The following is a 21,117-nucleotide window of genomic DNA, read 5'->3' as shown; positions in this document are numbered from 1 at the left end:
CTGGTGGAGGGGACTGGTGCCTGTGTTCTGGTGGATGAGGCTGGATCTTGTCTTTCTGGTGGGCAGGACTGCATCTGGTGGTGTGTTTTGGGTTGTCTGTGAACTTATGATTTTAGGCAGCCTCTCTGCTCATGAGTGGGGTTGTGTTTTTGCCTTGCTAGTTGTTTGGCATGGGGTGTCCAGCACTGGAGCTTGCTGGTCATTGAGTGGAGCTGGGTCTTAGTGTTGAGAAGGAGATCTCTGGGAGAGCTCTCGCAGATTGATATTACATGGGGCTGGGAGGTCTCTAGTGTACCAATGTCCTGAACTCGGCTCTCCCACCTCAGAGTCTCAGGCCTGACACCTGGCCGGAGCACCAAGACCCTGTCAGCCACACGGCTCAGAAGTAAAAGGAGAAAAAAAAGAAATAAAATAAAATAATGTTATTAAAGTAAAATTTTTTTTTAAATTATTAAAATAAAAAAATTAAAAATTAATTAAAAATAAAAGAAGAGAGCAATCTAATCAATAAACAAATCCACCAATAGTAACAAGCGCTAAAAACTATACTGAATAAGAAAAGGACAGGGCTTCCCCGGTGGCGCAGTGGTTAAGAATCCACCTGCCAATGCAGGGGACATGGGTTCGAGCCCTGGTCTGGGAAGATCCCACATGCCATGGAGCAACTAAGCCCATGCGCCGCAACTACTGAGCCTGTGCTCTAGAGCCCGTGAGCCACAACTACTGAGCACGTGTGCCACAACTACTGAAGCCTGTGTGTCTAGAGCCCGTGCTCCGCAACAAGGGAAGCCACCGCAATGAGAAGCCCGAGCACCACAACGAAGAGTAGCCCTTGCTTGCCACAACTAGAGAAAAGCCCGCGCGCAGCAACAAAAACCCAATGCAGCCAATAAATAAATAAATAAATATAAATAAATAAAATACATTTTAAAAAAAGGACAGACAGAAGCCTAGAACAAATGGTAAAAGCAAACCTTTACAGACAAAATCACACAAAGAAGCATACACATACACACTCACAGAAAGAGAGAGAGAAAAAAAAATATATATATATATAAAAAAGGAAGAGAGCAACCAAATCAATAAACAAATCTACCAATGATAATAAGCTCTAAATACTAAACTAAGATAAAAATAAAACCAGAAACAAATTAGACGCAGAAAGCAAACCCCAAGCCTACAGTTGCTCCCAAAGTCCATCACCTCAATTTTGGGACGATTCGTTGTCTATTCAGGTTTTCCAGAGATGCAGGGTACATCAAGTTGACTGTGGAGATTTAATCCGCTGCTCCTGAGGCTGCTGGGAGAGATTTCCCTTTCTCTTCTTTGTTCGCACAGCTCCCGGGGTTCAGCTTTGGATGTGGCCCCGCCTCTGCGTGTAGGTCGCCTGAGGGCGTCCGTTCTTCGCTCAGACAGGACGGGGTTAAAGGAGCAGCTGCTTCGGGGGCTGTGGCTCACTCAGGCCGGGGGGAGGGAGGGGTACGGATGCGGGGCGAGCCTGCGGCGGCAGAGGCCGGCGTGACGTTGCACCAGCCTGAGGCGCGCCGTGCGTTCTCCCGGGGAAGTTGTCCCCGGATCACGGGACCCTGGCAGTGGCGGGCTGCACCGGCTCCCGGGAGGGGCGGTGTGGAGAGTGACCTGTGCTCGCACACAGGCTTCTTGGTGGCGGCAGCAGCAGCCTTAGCGTCTCATGCCCGTCTCTGGGGTCCGCGCTGATAGCCGCGGCTCGCGCCCGTCTCTGGAGCTCGTTTAGGCGGTGCTCTGAATCCCCTCTCCTCGCGTCCCCTGAAACAATGATCTCTTGCCTCTTCAGCAGCTCCAGACTTTTTCCTGGACTCCCTCCCGGCTAGCTGTGGTGCACTAACCCTTCAGGCTGTGTTCACGCCACCAACCCCAGTCCTCTCCCTGCGATCCGACCGAAGCCCGAGCCTCAGCTCCCAGCCCCCGCCCGCCCCGGCGGGGGAGCAGACAAGCCTCTCGGGCTGGTGAGTGCCGGTCGGCACGGATCCTCTGTGCGGGAATCTCTCCGCTTTGCCCTCCGCACCCCTGTGGCTGTGCTCTCCTCCGTGGCTCCGAAGCTTCCCCCCTCCGCTGCCCGCAGTCTCCGCCCGCGAAGGGGCTTCCTAGTGTGGAAACCTTTCCTCCTTCATAGCTCCCTCCCACTGGTGCGCGTCCCATCCCTATTCTTTTGCCTCTGTTTTTTCCTTTTTCTTTTGCCCTACCCAGGTACGTGGGGAGTTTCTTGCCTTTTGGGAGGTCTGAGGTCTTCTGCCAGCGTTCAGTAGGTGTTCTGTAGGAGTTGTTCCACATGTAGATGTATTTCTGATGTATGTGCTGGGAGCAAGGTGATCTCCACGTCTTACTCTTCTGCCATCTTGAAGGTCCTCTCGTATTTAGTAATTTAAATTCTTATCTTCATGCAATATTTGTGAGCCAAGCCACTGAGTTTCATCTGCCTATGTGAGAACTGTATTTTGTTTTTCCCTTCCTAGAGAGACAAACAGAGGAACCTAACAACAAACCCAAATTGGTTTACTGGGAAAGGACAGGAAAATAAATGGAGCTGCTGGCCAGAATGTGTCGCCACCCAAGAAGGGCCCTGCTCCCAAGAAAGGCTTTATTTCCAGGCAAACTGTCCTGGATCTATACAGCCCACAGGCCCCCTCCCAAGCCATGATTTCCTGTCAGCAGCTGGTGAGATGGAATTTTCATGGCTGCCTGTGCCATCCCTTGAGTCACTCTCACCCAACGCAGGACACCACCTGGTTAAAACAGCTGAAACCCCAAGCTGGCTTCCTTTTTTTAATACGCAGACTGTTTCTTCAATCTGTTTCAGCTTGAAAATTTCCTTTGAGTTTAAGAAACAAAATATCACAGGTGACAGCAGAGGGCACCCTTCCCTCTGTTATGCCGTTGACACACTCGCCACCTCTGTGAAGCAATTTTGAACTTGTGTTTGTTTTTCTCGGTTCCTCGGGGTTGACAATGGACACACCTTTCCAGCTTGAGCTGACACGCCCATTACTGTTTTGTCGTCTCCTTCTCTTTTCCCACTGCCCCTTTTTTTCTCAGCTGGGTGATCTCATATTTGGAGAAACACAGAGCAGAAAGGCATGGTGGCCGGCAGCAGCCTTGCTGGAGGACTACCTGAGCAGAGGAAGGTATGTTTTCTGTAGAGCTTCCACTGCTCCAGAATGAGCTAGAAGTCCTGCTTCTCTATGGAGGCTGAGCTGTGCGGTTGAGATCTGTGTTGGGTGCACCCCCCACCCATCACCTAAGGGAAAGCACACAGGAAACCGTAAAATCCAGAGCATTCCTGCCCTCACCCTCCAATCCCCATCTGTTCCTGCTGTCTGCATGCCACAATAAATGTCACACAGCACATGTCGGGCTCAGAATGAGGGACACTTGAGAAGAAGCAACTTGAGAATTGGTGGTGGATGTTAACTCACAGACTCTCCCCCAACAGAATAGCTGTCCCCGCAGCAGCTGGGAAATGCAGACAGCATTATGGCTAGAAGGAAAATGGGAGAAATCACTACAGAAAAGGGAAGATTTGACATATTCTCCTAGACTTTTACAAAGAAATGGGTAGGAAAATATTTATTCCTTGGATCGGGCAGTTTTCTACATTTACTCTAGATAAAACGCCCGCTTCCTTTACCTGATCCTCTTTATTTCTGTGTTATTGTCATTTTGATCTGGACTTCTCAGTCTGCCCTACTCCCCCTACGAAGAGGGCTACAGGATTCCCAAATAAGGCAATAGGTTCCTGCCTGTCACTGCCTGTGATCACGGCCGGGCTATGTGTCAGGGAACCAGGGAAACAGAAAAACCACAACCTTTTTTGGAAAGCCTCCTGCCTTTCTGCATGGAGAAATGTGAAGATTGCTTCGGTGACTCATCCCGTCAAGGTTGAGAGGAGGGTGAATTTTACCTTACATGTCTTTCAACTTATAGGTTTAGTGGTGAAAGTTGCCAATCAAAGCAGGGTGTGTATTTACCACCATTCATTTAGAATGCTTCCTTTAATTTGTGGAGATGACACGTGAGAAGTATCTCCTGTCGGCATCCTCTCCCAGTGGACTGCCTGGTATTCTCTTTCTTATATTGACATCATCTGCTAACCAAAGGTGAATGTCCCCGGGCAGTGGCAATGTCCTAAATGAGAATCATCATCTATGCAATCTCCTACTTCAAAACGTTTTCCTAAAAATGCTAGTAGCCCTTCCTAAAAACTCTTGCCCTAAACTTGTTCAGATGCCCATGGCAGTTGACAAGTTGATCAGGTCCCGGTAGGAATTGTGGGGCAGCACAATCTATTTAGGGTGCATGCGTGTAGTACAGATCTTATAAGGTACAAGCTGACTGACGCAACATACAAAGGAAAATCCGTAACATATTAGGAGGTTTTTGGAAACCACAGCTAAGATGAATTCTGGGCTCTGAATGGATTGTTAACATATGCTAGGCTTGCCCCAAACTTCTGCAGCTCTTTCTAAAACCATATTTTTAACTTTGCTGCCAAGGACCAATTACTCATAGGGCACCGCTCCTTTTCTCCCTCTCTTGCTCTCCAGCAATTTTTCTTCTGACTAGATTATAATCGGTTTAAAGATAAGACCAGATTTGTATTTCTTTGAATCCCACTCAGTGTCCAGCACCTCCCGATTACGGATGCTCAATTAACAAGTGTTGAAAGAATATTATTAGAAGAACTACCCTTCACTCTTTGCTCTGAGCAAAGGAGAAATGAATTGCTATATTTTTTTCTTTGCCTTACAGAAATTAGAAGGGGGTGGGAGCCCTGCCTAAGAATTTGTTCCAGTCCGAGGTAAAGAGAAGCATCTGCTTCAAGTCTTGAGCCAAGCCTTTGTATAGCTAAAGGTAAGAATGAAGGGTAAATGGCACTGCCGTTTGAAGTGGTGCTATCCTAGGCTCTGTTTCCTAGGTACTAAGATGCCCCTAGCAATAGTCTAGAAGCAGGAGGACGAGAAGAGAGAACTGGCTTTCTGAACAAAAATAAGACAACTTGCCATTTCCGTTGTGGATTGAGACTCCCCAGTCCCCAAGAATCCCCAGCTATCCTTTGGAAGGGCGCGTGTGTGCGCGCGTGTACACACGTGCACGTGTGTGCGCGTCTATGCACGTCCATCAGGCAGGAGTCACTCAAAGGAAACTGAAAGGCTGCAGGAGGAATGGGGGAGTCTCTTCACTTCCACTGGCAGGGATCTCAGTGTTTTCAGAATAATTCAGACTGTGGCTTCTCCATTCTGAATTTTTCTGTGAATTATTATGTCCTGAGGGTTACCATGGTAGAGAAAGGACCTCGCGTGAGCATAGCTAACTGTCAGTAGGGGAGAGAGCTTTTCCTAAAGAAACTGGAACTACTAAGAATGGGTTCTGTCTTGGAGAGAAGCAAGGTCGAGATCTTGGCTTGTAATAACAACAATTCCTAGTGTTCATTAAGGGATTCCTATCTGCCTAATCTATTACTTAGCTCCCGCTAGGCACTCTGATGCTTATTTATATCGCAGCCACCCTCTGAGGAAGACACTATTACTGCCCTTGATTTACAGATGGGAAAACTGGGGCACAGAGAATGTAACTACCTTGCCCAAGGTCACACAGGAAAGATTTGGGTTCGGGCATTCCAGTGGTGCCAGAACACACACACACACACATAACTGCCATGCTGCCTTCCCCTCCCATGCTCGGGAACAGTCTGATGTAGAACCCTAGCTGAAGCTATTTCTATGTTGCCATTTTTCGACGTTTCCGTGAAGGCTGCCAGCACGAACACAGCTGTGTGTCAGTGTTGTGAGAGATGATGGATAGGGTGGAGTTGGAGAGCTTGGCCTTCCCTGAAGCCACTGTAGTGAGGGGGAATGCTGTCTCCTATTCTCGGTGCTCAAGAGCAGTAAAGGCAGAGCTGGGACTGGTGGGGGGAAGTGGCTGCGATGCGGATGGACACAGGAGGGAAGGGAGGTGCTCTACCTAGAGGAAGGGGACCTGGGGTGGGGGGGCGCGGTGTGTGCACAGAAATAATCCTCACAGCTAACAAACCCCGAACATCTGAGCAAGGTCTACGGGAGGCAACGGGACTTCTGTTGTAGCAAGAATAGTATGGCTTCCTCATCTGAAAGAGACAGATAGACAAATAGAAAGGACAGAGAAAAGTAAAAAGTGGTATTAAAACTCCCTAAGAGTTTCAAAACCGAGTAAGCATGACTTGGCAGCTCTAATAACTTACTGCATTCAATTTGCAATTTCCATGTGTTGTGAAATTGCCAAAAAGCAGCAGACATAGGTCCTATTTAATCCCCCTACCCTATTCACAACGTCTAGTCAAGTGCATTTCTTAAATGTCTTCCGGCTTTAGTTGTTACAATTTGGTGCTCTGCAACGTGGCTGGCTTAGTCCAGTCGGGCTGCTTTAACAAAAATACCATAGGCTGGGTGGCTCAAACAACAAACACTATTTCTCATAGTCCTGGAGGCTGGGAAGTCCAAGATCAAGGCACTGGCAAACTTGTGTCTGGTGAGGACCCTCTTCTTGGTTCGTAGATGACTGTCTTCTCACTGTGCTCTCACATGGTGAAAGGAACGAGAGAGCTCTCTGGGGTGTCTTCTTTTAAGGGCACTGATCCCATTCATGCGGGCTCCACCCTCATAACCTAACCACCCATTAAAGGCCTCACTTCCTAATGCCATCACCCTGGGGGTTAGGATTTCAGCATATGAATTTTGGGGGGACACAAACATTCAGTCCATAGCAGGGGCCCTGAAGGGTTGGAGGACTCTGGCTGAGGGAGGCTGGGATGTGGGTTCATGTGTGGAGACTAGAGACTAGTGGATGACACGGGAGTTGGGAATCTGCCCACACCCCTCGGGACCTGTACTTTCATAGTCTCCCCACCTTGGTTTGGGTTTCCTCAGAAGCAGACCCTGAGACGAGGATTGGAGTGCACGTAATTTGGGGGTGGGGAGTAACTGCAGGAAGCCCTGGGTTAGGTGTGGAGAAGTGAGACAGGTAAGGGAAGGAAGTCAATAAAAAGAGCTTTATCCAGCAGAGTCCATGGTGGGCAACAGGAGCTCAGTCTCACTGGGGAACTGGGGTGCCAGTGGAGAATATGCATCTCAGACTTCTCTCTCCTAAAGGTTTTGGGAGGTTGGTCATTGTTGAGGGCTCCTTCTGGAGCGGGGGTACTTCTCTGCTGTGGGCAGGGAAGGCTTGGGCCACCAAAGACAGCCGAAAGGCCAAGAGCTGAGATGCTGGCATTTGGAAGTCAGGCCAGAGTGCACTAGGGGTATGCGCTGGGCCCCAGCTTCACCTCGTATATCCTCCTCAGCCCTGTGACCAGGAACCCTCACATGTCCCCAACTTGTCAGCCCAGGCCTGAGGCTGTGGCCGAGAAGAGGCAGAAGCTGGCTGTGTTCTGTGCTCACAACCTGCTGCCCTCTGATGGCCCGTTGAAGCAATGGTGTACATAGTCATGTGCTTCTCAGGTTAGCCAAGAAAGGCTGTTTCCTAAAGTTTCCCAGACATTGGGAAAAGAATTCTTTTCTTTTAGCTTAAGCATCTTAGCTTGGGACTAGGATGAATAGACTTTGGAGAGTTGGGCTCAGAGCCTATCAGCCATGAATCATTGTTCCAATGGAATTGTGCTTCTGGAATTCTTAAAACATTAACACAAGGTTTTGGAACACAATCTCTCTGTGAGCTGGGTGCGGCGTTGGTTCTGCCTGTGCTCTGGGGTATGTGCGTCCAGGATGTCCTCTTTATTATTACGGTGGCCCTTTGGTTGTCTGTATTTGGATAAATGCAGTGGAGCGAAGGATACAATGCTTTAGAATTCGTAGCATCGGTTCCAAGATTTTCTGAGAGCACCTGTTCCCTGCCACTGATTCAGGGGAGCCATCTTGTCATCCTAACGTGTTTAATGTTCTTGGAGTGTTCTGGACAGAGGGCCAAGCTTCTCGTTAATCTGGGTCATGTTGTTGTCGGGCAGTGGTGACGTACTGTGGGCGTGTGTGTTCTTGCCCAGGCGAAAGGACGGGTGCGACTGAGCTGTTGGGTTGATTTCTTTGGCTCTTTCTTGGTGTTGTCAAGAGGGCAGACCCCTTAGAAAACTGACATATAACTTCAAGAGGCAGACTGAAGGTGAAGAAAGTACAGAAAGCACAAAAATTATGCGACGGATGCTGTAAAGTCAAATGAATAGGACAATTATATAAGAAACGGGGCCAAAGCAAACTCAGGAACTCTCAGCCCGCTTCTTACTTGCCGTGTCCTGGAAGTCTGAATACGTAAACAAAGGAAAGCGTGAAACAAGCCACACTCAGATCCGACCACAGAGCTATAGATAAAATGAGGGAGTCCAACTGCCCAGGAAATCTGTTTCCCTCTCTGCTCCTGTTCATTTAAATGTAATTCTTAGTCACTCTTGTGAGATAATTTTAAAGATAGGAGATCTGCAAGGCATTGGCAGGCTACTTCTTGACAAGCTAAAACTGTTAGACATTGATTGTTCCAATGAGGGGGAGAAAACCAACAGAGGCTTCTAGGCTGCGTGGCAAATGCAACCTTCCTGGCATATTACTCTTCCTATCATCATTCCTGCTTACCAATTCCAAGATCTGATGGGTAAGATTCATTTTTAGGACACGAAGGAGTCTTCTGATGTGTTCCAGAATGTTCTCTTAACAGGGGTCGGCAAACTTTTTCAGTAAATATTTTGGGCTTTGCGGGCATGCAGTCTCCCTGTCAACTACTCAGCTCTGCACAACAGACACAGAGAATACATAAACAAATCGGCATGTCTAGCTTCCACTAAAACTTTACCTACAAAAACAGGTGGCGGGCTGGATTTAGTCGCCCTATAGTTTGCCGTCCCCCTTCTTTACAGCTTGAACTGAATGATGGTTTCATAATTGCAGTCAGTCCTGCATATCCACAGGGTTCACATCCACGGATCCAACCAACTGCAGATTGAAAATATTTTTTAAAAATTCCAGAAAGTTCCAAAAAGCAAAACTTGAATTTGCTGGGCAATGGCAACTATTGACATGACATTTACACTGTATCTATAACCATTTACATAGCATTTACATTGTATTAGGTATAAGTAATCTAGAGGTGATTTAAAGTATGTGGGAATGTACAGAAGTTATAGGCAAATATGCCATTTTATGTAAAGGACTTGAGCATCCACAGATTTTGGTTTCTGTATGGGGTCCTGGAACCAGTCCCCCATGGATACCACGGGACAACTGTATATGTGTATGGAAAATTTCATTAAGCCATGGTACACTTAAGATTTTACGCATTTATACAAATGTTATGCCTCCATTCTTTTTTAAAAAGTGAGATAAGCTTCTTTCTTTCCTCTTCCCTTTTCCGAGCTGCCCCAGCATCCTGCCACCCTTACACCTCTTTTAGTAGCCCTTCTGAACACTTCAGAGAGAAAGACTCCAGGAATCTGCCGTGAGGCTGACAGAGTCTTGGTGCTCCGGCCGGGTGTCAGGCCTGAGCCTCTGAGGTGGGAGGGCCAAGTTCAGGACACTGGTCCACCAGAGACCTCCCGGCTCCACGTAATATCAAATGGCGAAAGCTCTTCCAGAGATCTCCATCTCAACGCTAAGACCCAGCTCCACTCAACGACCAGCAAGCTCCAGTGCTGGACACCCCATGCCAAACAACTAGCAAGACAAAAACACAACCCCACCCATGAGCAGAGAGGCTGCCTAAAATCATACTAAGGTCACTGACACCCCAATACACACCACCGGACGCGGTCCTGCCCACCAGAAAGACAAGATCCAGCCTCATCCACCAGCACACAGGCACCAGTCCCCTCCACCATAGGAATTAAAATAATAACCTGATCAGCTCGGTGCTTTGTGACCACCTAGAGGGGTGGGATAGGGAGGGTGGGAGGGAGACGCAAGAGGGAGGGGATATGGGGACATATGTACACGTATAGCTGATTCACTTTGTTATACAGCAGAAACTAACACAACAATGTAAAGCAATTATACTCCAATAAAGATGTTAAGAAAAAATGAGATAAAACCTTCCTTTTTAATCGGCATAGTGTCACAGATCATCTGGTGGATCCTTTTTAGACCGGTGTCTGGGCATTCTCTGGCGGTCCAGTGGTTAGGACTCTGCGATCTCACTGCTGAGGGCCCGGGTTCAATCCCTGGTCGGGGAACTAAAATCCCACAAGCTGTGCAGCGCGGCCAAAAAACAAACAAAAAAAAACTGGTGTCCGCCACAGACGGGACACGGATCCAGCAACTTGTAACAGGAAGCCACACAGCAGTGGTTGAAAGGGTTGATTTCTCTCTTTCCCAGCAGCTCTGCACCTTAGGGATCCAGCCTCCTTCTCCCAGTGGCTCTGTGACCTTTGTTTGTCACCTGTGCCTGCATGGGAGACGGAAAGGCGCGGGGTACAGCCTTTCTCTTTTAAGGCACATCGTCTCTTCTCTCGTGCCACTGGCCAGAATTTAGCCACTTGGCCATATCTAGCTCTGAAGAAACCTGGATTTTTAGTCTTCATTTGATTCATGGCTGCCAGAATAAAGACCGGCATTTTGTTATTCTGGAAGAAAGGAAGAACAGATATTGGGTGTCAACCGGCAATCTGACCTTCGTCTGCCAGGGAGTGTGGTGCCTATTTCCCCCACGGCTTTCACAAGGCAGTTATCTGGGTGTCCATGCTAGTCATGAGAACATCTTACTCCAGTCCCCAGGCAAGGACTGGCCTCCTCGTGATCACGGGGAACTACTGGCTCTGTAGAAAGGCAGACGGAAGCCTGAGAGGCACAGGTGAAGCCTATGCGCAGGACATCTCTGCTCTGCAGCCTGGACGCCAGGCTTGGGGGGAGGCAGCAGGGGATGGCAGGGTCCCTGGGCCGCTGGGGAGAAGGCCTGGGCCCCAGGCCTCAACGTGCTGGTAACTACAGTGAGTCTCGGGTTCTCAGCTGTTATATGCTGATTAGTCCCACATTCTTACGTTCATAGCTGAAGTTATTTTTGGATCTCTCCCCTTGGAGTCTTGCAAGCTGCTCTAAGTCCACGTGTCAAAACAGAATTTACTACGCACTCTCCAAATGGGCTCTGGTCTAGTGCCCGTTCTAACTCATTATTCTGAAATGCATGCAGTTAGAGTATTTAAAGTGTCTCTGGGCCTGGCTTTTGCTGTTGCCTCTGCCTGGAAACCCTTTTCTTCCTTATTTTCGGGGTTAATCCGGTCTTTCTTCCAAATAGGAGTCACCTCCTCCATGAAGTCTTCTCTGATACCCTTTCTTCCCCTCACTGGGCTAAGGGCCCCTTCTCTCTGCTGCCGAGCTCTCCTGGACACGTTGCATTGGCCTCACAGTGTGGATACCGTGCCCCTCTCTGTCTCCTCCTCTTGGGGAGCAACTTGAACGATCGCTTTCGTAATTCCCACTGTACCTCTGGTGCCGGGCACCGTGCCTGGTACATGGTAGGTGACAATGAACGTTGGTTGCTCTTGAGTAATCTGTCGATATGAGGAGACTTGGTGACTTTCCAGGGATGCTTCCAATTGTAAAATCTTAGGACTCACAACGCCCAGTGTCGAATGTCTGAAATATTGTTGCGCTGACTGAAAAAAAAAAAAAAAAGCACAACCTAAAAGTTGAGAGTTATGTTTTATTTGGCGGACAAACTGAGGACTTAAGCCTGGAAGACAGCATCTCAGATAGCTCTGAAGAGGTTAAGGGGGGAGCCAGGATATACAGGAGTTTTGTAACAAAGACCGGGTAGTCGGAACATCAAAAGGTGACTGTTAATGAAAGAAAACCAGACATCTCAAGTTAATGAATTTAGCGCTTTTCTGTATATGGGAAGATGCAAGAGTCTGGGCTCACTGAAATCATTCCTTTGATACACACTTTAACTATCTAGGGCCAGTAGCCTGCTTTTCTCCATCCTGAATCCCCTCAGGGTGCACGGTCAGGGCGGCTACAGTGGCTGCGGGCTTGATGGCTGCAACATCCTTTGTTTACTGATATGGCAGGAGACATTTTTCAGCCGCAGTTGGAAGTACAGTGGTGAGAGAAGTTGGGATCTTTATGTCTCCTGCCTCTTGCTTATAGAAAAGCTGACGTCTCCAGGCCTCTCTGAGTCACAAAAGAACAGGCTCAAGCAGCTAATGATTAGGACAACAGAGTCACAGACTCAGTGTCCGATGCACCTTCCCGCGTTGTCTTATAGATACTGTAGCTGCCACCAGAGGGAAAAAGCTAACTGCGTGATGACCAGACTGCAGCCATGACGTAAACTGCTCCACCTTGACCAGCACTGAGTCTATGGCCAGCACAGTTCCAAGAACTGGCCTTGAGAGAACGGGATTAACACGACTGCTCATAATAACCTATAGCTTAGTGGGCATCAAAATAATTGTAGCTTGTTCTGCCCATATATATAAATGGACAATACAACTGTCAGCAAAGAGATGCTACAGATCCATGTCGACATCTTCCAGTCTAAGAATACGGCGCCCTGTCAGCATGAAGAAGTTACAGAAGACGGACGTTCACCCATGATCCCACAGAAATGGAATGATCTTCTGACAAGTGGGGATTTGTAAGCAGCTTTTCACAGGAAAGAGCTCCCTGCAGGAAAGAGCTCTCTGCAGGAGGCCCCCTTTTGTCTTGTCACTAACTTTAAACCAGGCGCCCCCAGGCTCTATTCATCTCTGGCCCTAGCACACCTTTCAAATCTTCTGATCACACAATACCTTGCCTAACTAGTCGTTTCTTTCCATAGATCAAAGAAGTAGAAATGAAGAATAAGTAATTAACAGAATCAAAGAAGTAGAGAAATGAAGAATAAGTAATTAACAGATGACCAGATCTCTTCCCTGGCTTCCCCTTTAGTAATCTTGCGAACAACCTCTAAAGAAAAATCACAGGAAGTCGACGAGCCTGCATGCAGTGGCGGGTGGAGACGACTCTGACCTCCTATCTCAATGATTAACTGAGACGGCTTCCCTTTTTCCCTTTAAAAACTTTCACGGCGGAGCAGAATCTTTGGAGGTGGTTTCTGGGGGGCACTGAGTCCACTATTTCCCCAGATTGCCGGCATTCTGTATAAAAGCAACTTTCCTTTCTTCCAACATTTGTCTCTCTCTCTCTAGTATTGATTTTCAAGCAGCCAGCGGCTGGACCTGATTCAGTAACAATCCGCTCATTGACTCGTGTGACTCACTGAAGTGAAGAGAGAGGGACAGTTTCTGCTAGTGGGCTTTGGGCAGATTGACCTCTTTGAGACTTGGCATCTTCATATGCTAAATTTAAGTAATTACACCTATGTCAGAGTCTGTGGGAATTAAATGATAATGTTTAAAAGAATGCAGAGGGAGCAGTGTAGTGGTTAAAGCATGGACTTCAGAGCCAGATGGAGTTCAAATCTCGGCCCTGACACTTATAAGCTGTGTGACTTAAGGTAAGTTGCTTAACCTCTCTGTGTCTCAGATCCCTTCTCTGTGAAGTGACCATAGTAATAACACTTTCCTTATAGGTCTGCTGAGATGCTGAAGTGAGTTCTTGTATGTCAAGCACTGTCCTACACTGCCCGGCACAGAATATGTGCTATACAGGAGTTGCTCTTATTATTTGCTCTCACAATACCTAATGCAGGGCCCTTTTCTTCTTCCAGCACTCTTCCCCTTCCTCCCAATCCTATCACAGCCTCTTAGCTATACCCAGTAAAAATCCCAAAGAACAGACTTCTTTTGGGAAAATGAGGTGAGTCAGAAATGACTCCTGATTGCTGGGTTCTGCACTGTCACAAACCTGCCCCAGACGTGTTCCCTGCCAATGCCCACTGCCCTCTTCTCCTCGAAACCACCCCACTTCATGGCCCCTCCCCAACCCAGGAAGCTGAATTAGGCTATTCTCTGCTCATAAATGGGCCTAGGAATCAGTCAATTCATAGGCCTGCTGGGAACAGACGAATTGGGCCAGTGAGGTTTCACCTTTGAGGAACTGGAACCAGTCATATATAAAGAATCTGCCATCGCCCTGATACCAAAGCCAGACAAAGACACCACCAAAAACAGAAAATTACAGGCCAATATCTTTGACGAATATAGATGCAAAAATTCTCAACAAAATGTTAGCAAACCAAATGCAACAACACATAAAAAAGATCATACACCACAACCAAGTGGGATTCATCCGAAGTCCACAAGAATGGTTCAATATACGCAAATCAATGTGATACACCACAAAAACATAAGAAAAGACAAAAACCACATGATCATCTCAATAGATGCAGAAAAAGCATTTGACAAAATTCAACATCCACTTGTGATAAAAACTCTTACCAAAGTAGGTATAGAGGGAACATATCTCAACATAATAAAAGCTATTTATGACAAACCCACAGCCAATATAATACTCAACGGTGAAAAGCTGAAAGCCTTCCTGCTAAAATCTGAAATAAGACAAGGATGCCAACTCTCACCTCTTCTATTCAACATAGTATCGAAAGTCCTAGTCGCAGCAAACAGACAAGAAAAAGAAATAAAAGGTATCCAAATTGGAAGGAAAGAGGTAAAATTGTCACTATATGCAGATGACATGCTACTATATATAGAAAACCCTAAAGACGCCACACAAAAACTACTAGAACTAATAAACGAATTCAGCAATGTAGCAGGATACAAGATCAACATAAGAAATCAGTTGCATTTTTTTACACTAACAATGAAATATGAGAAAGGGAATGTAAAAAAAACAATACCTTTCAAAATTACACCCCCCAAAATAAAATACTTAAGATTAACCCTGACCAGGGAGGTGAAAGACTTATACATTGATAACTATAAAACATTAATAAAGGAAACTGAAGATGATTCAAAGAAATGGAAAGATATCCCATGCTCTTGGATTGGAAGAATTAATATTGTTAAAATGGCCATACTACCCAAAGCAGTCTAAATATTTAATGTGATACCTATCAAATTACCCATGGCATTTTTCAGAACTAGAACAAATTATCCTAAAATTTATATGGAACCATAAAAGACCCAGAATTGCCAAAGCAATCTAGAAGAAAGAGAACAAAGCAAGCGGTACAACCCTCCCAGACTTCAGACAATACTGCAAAGCTACAGTAATCAAAAACAGCATGGTATTGGCACAAAAACAGACATATGCATCAATGGAACAGAATAGAGAGCCCAGAAATAAACCCACACACCTACAGTCAATTAATCTTTGACAAAGGAGGCAAGAATATACAATGGGGAAAAGACAATCTCTTCAGCAAGTCGTGTTGGGAAAGTTGGACAGCCGCATGTAAATCGATGAAGTTAGAACACACCCTCTCACCATACACAAAAATAAGCTCAAAATGGCCTAAAGACTTAAACATAGGATATGACACCGTAAAACTCCTAGAAGAGATCATCAGCAAAACATTCTCTGACATAAATTGCACCAATGTTTTCTTAGGTCAGTCTCCCAAGGCAACAGAAATAAAAACAAAAATAAACAAATGGGACCTAATCAAACTTACAAGCTTTTGCATAGCAAAGGAAACCATACACAAAACAAAAAAACAACCTACAGAAAGGGAGAAAATGTTTGCAAATGATGCGACCGATAAGGGCTTAATTTCCAAAATATACAAACAGCTCATACAACTCAACAACAAAAAAGCAAACAACCCAATCAAAAAATGGGCAGAAGACCTAAATAGACATTTCTCCAAAGAAGACATACAGACGGCCACGAGGCACATGAAAAGATGCTCAGCATCGCTAATTATTAGAGAAATGCAAATAAAACTACAATGAGGTACCACCTCACACTGGTCAGAATGGCCATCACTGAAAACGCTACAAATAACAAATGCTGGTGAGGATGTGGAGAAAAGGGAAGCCTCCTACACTGCTGATGGGAATGTAAGTTGGTACAGCTGCTATGGAGAACAGTATGGAGGTTCCTCAGAAAACTAAAAATAGAATTACTAGATGATCCAACAATCCCACTCCTGGGCTTATATCCAGGCAAAACTTGAATCCAAAAAGATACATGCGCCCCTATGTTCACAGCAGCACTATTCCCAATAGCCAAGACATGGAAACAACCTGAATGTCCATCGAAAGATGAACGGATAAACAAGATGTGGTACATATACACAATGGAATACTACTCAGCCATAAAAAAGAATGAAATAATGCCATTTGTAGCAATATGGATGCAACTAGAGATTATCACATTAAGTGAAGTCAGAAAGAGAAAGACAAATACCATATGATATCACTTATATGTGGAATCTAAAATATGACACAAATGACCCTATCTATGAAGCAGAAACAGACTCATGGACATAGAGAACAGACTTGTGGTGGCCAAGGGGAATGGGTCGTGGGAGGGATTGAGTGGGAGTTTGGGGTTAGCAGATGTAAACTATTATATATGGAATGGATAAACAACAAGGTCCTACTGTATAGCACAGGGAACTATGTTCAGTATCCTATGATAAACCATAATGGAAAAGAATACATAAAAAAAAGTTTATATATGTATAATTGAATCACTTTGCTGTACAGCAGAAATTAACACAACACTGTAAATTAACTGTACTTCAATTAAAAAGATAAATTAAAAAAAGAAAAAAAAAAGAATCTGCCAGTTTGAGGTGCAGAAAGACAGCTGAGGTGATCTGTGGAGACTAGCTGGGTTGTGTTAGTGTTGGAAAACTTGAATGAAGACCCCGGGGCTGGGAGAGCAGCCTGGGTTCTAGAATCCTCCTCCACCTGCAGGCTCTGAGACAGAGACGTATCTCGGCCTCTGTGACCCTCCATCTCCCTTACCTATGCCAGGTGCATTCCAATAGCCAACCTCTCTTATTTTAGTAAGCTGAGGGAGCATTTGTTTCTTGTAGCCAAAAGACCCCACATAAAAGAATCTGAGAGCTTCAATGCAAACCTGCTGAGACATGACCTGAGGGGATTTAGCTCTGGGGGAAGAGATGAAAGCTCTGGGTAGTACTTTGATTTCTCCTAAGCAACCTTTAAGACACCAAGTTATGAAGTCAGGTTTTACCAAAAGAGATAATCAGCAATCTCCCAGCCCATAACATCTGTGCATCTTAACTGTGGGGAAGAAATTCTGCAGACAGCTCAGGCCGTATCTGTGCATGGGTACTGCTAATGAATGACAGTCATACTGAAGACACTGTCTGACCTGAGTGTCCTTCCTTTATTTGAGGATGTGGGGATTAATGATCTCTTTTCCTTGGCAGTGGAGTCCCTTTGATTTATGGTCTTGTCCATGGAAGAGTGGTAAGTAGACTTCCCCTCCATTAAAATGGGGGGGTCTTATGGCTTCTTGGAGGCCTTAGGGTCAAGTTAGGTTTGGGTCTCAGCTCTATTACTCATGGCTGGGCATGTTACTTATCTTTGCAAACCTTGGTTCACAAAGCTGACAGATCCTCATCTGTCAACTGGTAATAAAGAGACCTTCCACTCAAGTTTCTTGTGAAAATTACATGATAATTATTTTGAAAGTAAAGTGTTTGATAAATCACGGGTAACGTAATAAGGTTAAGGTCCAGGAGGCCCCATAAGGGAGAAGACAGTTTCATAGTTGAGTAATTAAACAGCCTTGGGTTGGACCAGTACAGGTCTTGCAGTCTTTATGAGCATAAAAGTTTAAAAATAAGCTTTGTTTACAGGGTTAACCTGACATTGCTCCTTTGGGATAAACAGGTGCTATGATTATACAGTTGGTGAAGAATTAAAAGCACTGAACTGATCTTTGCTTTATTGGAAAGATCTTGCCAGCAGCAGATCTGCATTAGAATTTTAAGAACTGGGTGTTTCCCTGACTATTCCACTGCATCCTTGCTGACATGGCAGTGACATTTCACCCATTTTTGTTTCACAGCATTAGCCCTTGTGTCTTCAGAACTGACTTAGCATCTCTGAACCTTTGGGATGTCCAGGCATCAGAGCTGAATCAACTGAAGGCAGCCCACGACCTCTTGAAGGCCTGATCCTATCAGGATCATCCCATCAGTGACAGATGGGAGGACACATGCACATCCATTCTTTTTTTTTTAATTTTATTTATTTATTTTTGGCTGTGTTGGGTCTTTGTTGCTGCGCGCAGGCTTTCTCTAGTTGTGGCGAGCAGGGGCTACTCTTTGTTGCGGTGCATGGGCTTCTTATTGCGGTGGCTTTTGCTGCAGAGCACAGGCTCTAGGAGCGTGGGCTTCAGTAGCTGTGGCACGTGAGCTCAGTAGTTGTGGCGCACGGGCTTAGTTGCTCCGCGGCACGTGGGATCTTCCCGGACCAGGGCTCGAACCCGTGTCCCCCGCATTGGCAGGCAGATTCTCAACCACTGCGCCACCTGGGAAGCCCCCCCATTCAGTCTTTGACCATCCTCGTGTCTCCAGCCAAGAAGAAACTGAGAAGGCTGCCTGGGTGATCTGAACGGTTGTCCTTACAAACTGGTTGGAGATGGGGCTCCTGACAACTGGGAATAAATCGAGCAGCCGACTCAGACGGGAAGGCTGGCGGGTGTGTAGACGGTCAGCCAGCATTCTTGTCTTGCTGTACAGCCTCAAAGAGACGAACTGCTCCACGCTATCTGGCTCTCCTGCGAGGCGGCCACTCGGGCGATGTCTCACCGCCCCATTCCGACCTCCGCTCTCCACTCTCACACTCCCTGCATTGACTCTGCAACAAACTTGAGGTCTTTCTCTGGGATCAGTTTCATCAGAGGAAGGAAGAAGAGAGGGAGGAAGAGGAGAAAGAAGAAAACCCCGCACACTGGCATATTCCATGTTCTTTTTAAAAGAACAGCAGAATATGTGCGCATTTCTGGCTTTAGATCTGTCTTATCGATTACCAATGAAACTTTACATAACTAAATTCTTTGATTCTTTTCCAAGCTCACTCAAGTGCCATTGATGGGATTCAGGTCCTCATAGGCTGCTGGACTGAGGGCCTCGGTTCCTCGCTGCCTATTGGCTGGAGTCCTCCTTTAGTTCTTGGCCACGTCGGCCTCTCCACCGAGCAGCTCACAACATTGCAACTGGCTTCCAACAGAATGAGCCAGTGAAGGAGGAACAGCGGGAAAGCAAGACGGAAGCCACAGTCTTTTTCGTGAACTAATCTTGGTAGTGCCATCTCCTCATTTCTGCTGTGTCCTCTCAGAAGCCACTTAGAAGTCATTAGGTCCAGCTCACCCTTAAGGAGAGGGGATTACACAAGGGCATGAACACCAGGAGGCCATTCTACAGGCTGTGGGCCACTGATGGGAGTGATATTTTTTTTTATACTTAATCTTTTTTAGAGCAGTTTTAGGTTCACGGCAAAATTAAGAGGAAGGTAGAGAGATTTCCCACATGCCTCCTACCCCATATTATTTTTTTTTAATTTTTTTACACAAAGTGTTTTTTTTCTTTCTTATTTATCTTCACAAACCGTTTTCAATGAGAGCTCTGTAGCCCAAACCCTGTCCCTGACCTCCTTCAGGGTCTCCAACAATGATTCTGAAATCTAAATTTAGGAAGGCCAATTGTTCACTGTGATAAACGGTTCAATTATTACCCAGTCGGTTTTGAACCATCTAACCTTAAGGCAACTGCCTCTACGCTACCCTACTCAAATATTCACTAAAATAATATTAGGGCACGGGAAATAACTTATATTTCCCAAGTGGGGAAGAGAGTACAACTACCCTCAAGTTACTAAATTCAGAAAAGTTAAGGGCAAAAAGGGACGCTTATAATGCTATTGTTTAAAGAAACTGAATACGAGAAAGGTTAAATAGAGGGTGAGAACCCTATTTTGTAATTCCCAAAGTTGTGGTCCTCCTGTGACATTGTTGTTTCATATAGAATTTCAGGTCAGTTTAGACCTGAAGTCCAAGTGGCAGCTTCCCAATGTGATCCCTTTGAGGTCGCTGCGCTCCACTTGGAGTGGAGGACCTTAGCTGGAGGTCACCTGTCATTGGGTAATACTGGTGCCTGAATCCAGCCTGTCAAGGTTTATTTTGATCAAAGCTCGTTCGGACCTTCCCGAAACCAACACTCAGGTTTGCACGACCTGCATATTTTGTAAACAAGTGTAACCCGGTGATCCTGGTTAGGAGTGGATTTTATTTAAAGCTTTGGGAGAAGCTTGAAGAACAGACACTGGACAAATAGACAGCTAAACACTGGGGATTGGATTTTTGCTTCCTAAGGGGTAGAGATGTGGATTTACATTTGAGGCAAACTATCCCTTTGCTTTGAGAAAAATATCACCATGGGCCTTTTAGTTATGCAAATGTGAAGCAAGTGGTACCTACCGTTAATGGGGAAGGCTAGAACATGATCCAGAAACTAGATTTTACTGGAGATCCCAGGACTCCTGTCTGATTGTGTACATTGCATGCATTTTGCTCATATAAATTGTGTGCGTCTTTCAGCTGGGCTAGTTCTCTGTAGACTTCACAGTTTCTGGGGAATGAGCTGTGAGTTATCTCAGTAAATTTAACTGTAAGTTGGTGTTTGTTTGGGAGGAGTCATGTGTGTTCTTGGTCTAGTAGCTGTTTACAGGAGACCCAGAGTTGAGAACACAAGGTTTTACAGGAAAAACAAAAATGAACGGATCAACTTGTTACCCAGCTTTTAAGGAACGACCATTTTGGGGTCCTATTTATAGCGTTCTCTGTAGCTGGGTGGAAATGAGTTGGTTTTACTTTTCAGTGCATGGGGACAAGCTCTGAAAAGTGGATATCAAGATTCGTTAAAACAAAAAACAAAAAAACGAAAGCAAGTTCAGTCTTCAAATCATCTTCTATCCTTCATCGTAGCAAAGAGTTTGTATTTAATGCTGGATCCCGAAACAAAAGTTTGCACAGGGGTCAACTGTCCCCCACCCAAGTCAGTTCCCGTCCAGAAGTGGGCAGATTGTCAGACCCCCCAGAACAGGGTTGGATCCCTGCAGAAGTGGCTTTGAGGATAGTTATTCTTCCGGAAAGTACACCATGTCTGTTTCTGGTTTGGCTTTTCAGTTTCCTGGACTCATTCTTTTGAACAGAGGGAGCAAAGCCTAGCTAAATACTACAGCTCAAT

Source organism: Eschrichtius robustus, chromosome X, assembly GCF_028021215.1.
Source record: "Eschrichtius robustus isolate mEscRob2 chromosome X, mEscRob2.pri, whole genome shotgun sequence".
In the NCBI taxonomy this organism is placed as follows: domain Eukaryota; kingdom Metazoa; phylum Chordata; class Mammalia; order Artiodactyla; family Eschrichtiidae; genus Eschrichtius; species Eschrichtius robustus.
This window is presented reverse-complemented; position numbering follows the sequence as displayed.